Source organism: Hypomesus nipponensis, chromosome 22, assembly GCF_054491055.1.
Source record: "Hypomesus nipponensis isolate SF chromosome 22, ASM5449105v1, whole genome shotgun sequence".
Lineage (NCBI taxonomy): Eukaryota > Metazoa > Chordata > Actinopteri > Osmeriformes > Osmeridae > Hypomesus > Hypomesus nipponensis.
Genome location: NC_140382.1, coordinates 17,300,438 through 17,303,996, shown reverse-complemented (window position 1 = coordinate 17,303,996; position 3,559 = coordinate 17,300,438).

Here is a 3,559-nt window from a genome sequence, read left to right as displayed (position 1 = left end):
AGAACATTGGGATCAAATCCGCACGGCAACATTAAGTTAAAGAGGCAGGCATCTCTGACGAGACTGTAAAATGAATTCCCTTGAGTCCCTACATTACAATGATATCATGTGTGCATGCAGTGTACCTTGTAATCATGCAAAAACTGGATGAGATAATGACAGCTTACACAAACCTCCCTGTAATTACTATCATGTCACAGCTGAAGTCTTTATCTTAGGGTTTCACAGTCTCTTCAGAGTAATTAGGGGCCGTGAGACTCAACTATTACCCACCCAGTCATGGTTTAATTACAAGCCGTTTACTATTTAGCCTCCTTAAATTGCTGGAGAGAGTCTGGGGATGGTGGTGGTGGTGGTGGGGTATCGAACTGACAAGAACAATCATGAAATGAAAACTCTTTTGTCTGTTATGAAATAAATATTAGAATAGTACAAAAAATATGTATAAAAAGTGTGCTGAACCCAACTATCTCTATGTAGTTCCATAGTCTCTATAGGACTAGCTATAGGACTCTCTATAGGACTAGCTATAGGACTCTCTATAGGACTATCTATATGACTTTCTATAGGACTATCTTTATGAATATTTATAGGCCTCTCTATAGGACTAGCTATAGGACTACCTATAGGACCATCTATATGAATATCTATAGGCCTCTCTATAGGACTAGCTATAGGACTACCTATAGGACCATCTATATGAATATCTATAGGCCTCTCTATAGGACTAGCTATAGGACTACCTATAGGACCATCTATATGAATATCTATAGGCCTCTCTATAGGACTAGCTATAGGAATACCTATAGGACCATCTATATGAATATCTATAGGCCTCTCTATAGGACTATCTATATGACTTTCTATAGGACCATCTATATGAATATCTATAGGCCTCTCTATAGGACTAGCTATAGGAATACCTATAGGACCATCTATATGAATATCTATAGGCCTCTCTATAGGACTAGCTATAGGACTACCTATAGGACCATCTATATGAATATCTATAGGCCTCTCTATAGGACTACCTATAGGACTCTCAAGGACTATTTATGAGCTGAACATTGTCACCTCTGGTTAGCTCTTCTCTAAAAATAAGAGTAATAAGAATTATTTTGAAAATGGCAATAAGTAATTTCTGTTGAGATAACACGTCTAGTTTGTGCATGATTTTCCCTGTGTTTATATTTTCATTTTAAATAATTTATTTCACCTTTCATTTCAAATTTAATTTCACAATCTCCGCAAGCCAAAACCCATTCCATCTATTCCAGTAATCATCCGTGCAGAAAAAAACGTGGGGGTTTGGCACAGTTAACTGCAGTAAAACTTTTTTTCAAAAAGTAATCCTTTTGTTTAATGACTGCAGCATAATGACTGCCCTCAGTGGTCACTGATTACAATGGAGACTGTCCAGAGTAACACAATTGGCATTTCTTTCTTTTGTGTGTGTGTGTGTGTGTCTGGATGGATCAATTGGTACAGCTTTCCAGGCAATTGATTAGGAAGATTAATGCATGGGTTATTCATGTTTAAATCTTCTAATGGCTGGAAAATCATATTAACTCAATTAATTCATCCACGCCAAAACTCCCTTGAATTCATGGATAGATTACTTTTTTCTTAATGATTCTGCTAACACAAAGGGTGAATTTACACCCTGAAGACGTAGAGGAACATATTTTGCAAACATGCTTGTCAAATGTATAACACATAAACAGCAGGCGGCTTCAGTCAAGTCAGACAATTTATTCTGGTGCTGTAAGGAATGGTATTTTCATTTCAGGAATGTTTCAAGTCAAAAGTCACTTAACAGAGGCTAATAATAATTCGCCCAGGGACATCATTCTATGGCTGATTACAGCAGAACAGTTCAGCATCGGAAGCCAAATCCTCTTAATTCAACACAATTACATCCAACTCAAATCTGAGAAGGCCATTTTCAATGTTATGGGAGACTGAAAGACTGCACCAGCTACTTCCGGCTAAACTCTGGGGTAGCTAAATTGGTTTCCTATGACAACCACAAGAACACACATGGACTAATGAAGAAAGAGAAACTAATAAAAGAGCAACAAGGCCATGCCATGGAAGAGACGAGCAGATAAACCACAAAGACTGATATTGTAGGCTACATGGCACAAGCTCATCTCCCGATCACTGTCCCCAAAGGAATACTCGTGTCTCCGAACAATTACCTTATCCCAGTTTAACTGATGTCGCTCACAAGGTAACAACCAAACTGCTTCGAAATACTTTCTCATGTTCCTTTTCAAGGAATCGAAAGTCGTGAATGAGGTTTGAGACGCGCTAGTCCGACAGGACTCAAAGTTTGTTTGATGAAGGGGGTGAACCATTCACACATGAAAGGACTCTGGGCTTGTCAACGATGCTTCTGCCGCTCGCATGCAAAACTTTAATAAAGGAAGATGACAGAACCCTGCTGCCAACCTCAATTATGAGCGATCGCCTTTTATCTTCCATCTCCCTAATTAGTATCCATCCTTTTGCTTTAGAATTCTACTTAAGGGTCACATGCCGAATGTTATATGCTGTACAGATTAGGTGTGACGCTTACTAGACACAGGCTGAATGCACAATGCAACATTTTATAAATGATTTAGTCTTTTCTGTGATTTTTTGAGTCCCTTTTACGTCCCTCAGTAATGTGGTACTTCATCCAACAAATAATCAATATAATATTTGAATGGATGATATGCAGTTAATAACTACAGAATTGAGTTGATTTCGGACACGCAGTATCGGACACGACAACAAGGCACCACCCATCCAAAAACACATATGAAGTAGAACCCTTCCATCTGTATGCACGTTAAGGCCCGTGTTCCCGGCCACAATATTCTATAATCGCGCAACAATCAGGTACCACATTACTGCACTGCAGTGTGCTCATCCATCTTCTGAGCTATATTTCAAGAACAAACGATTATTCTCCGAAAGGGCACTCTCGAATTGTAATACGTTGGGATGCGGCCTCATTTTCAGTCCATTTACCCCAGATTCGTGTCACATTCAGACTCTTGACAGACCGCCCTCTGGGAGCCTCAATAAATCTTTAACATAAATATTGTGTTAAATCATCCCCACCCGGCCTCATCCCCGTCACGCTCTGGTGATAGGGGACACGGCAAGGTGACAGAGAATGAAGGATGGCGCTGACCTCCTCTGAAACGCATTGGCACCCGTTTCCACGGAGACGACACAGCAGGGAGTCCTCGCCGAGTGGACTCCACAGCTCAATATTCAAATCGTTATTACAGTTATCCCTCTTCTTTTTTGTTTTTGGATCAAGTGGCCTTTCTATGCTCCACACGAGATGTCAGTTTGAAGATATGTTACACACCTTCCGTTGCTTAGCGATTTCAATACCCACTGGCCGCATGGCCAAACCAGACAATTTTGAGTTCGGAAAGAAAATTAACCTTTAGAAAGACCCTTTAGGCCCTTTATGGAATGCACTTGTTTTGTAAATGTCCTACATACGACACAGTTACTGTCACACAGCTACAGCTGAGCACTGTCATGAGAAACGTCC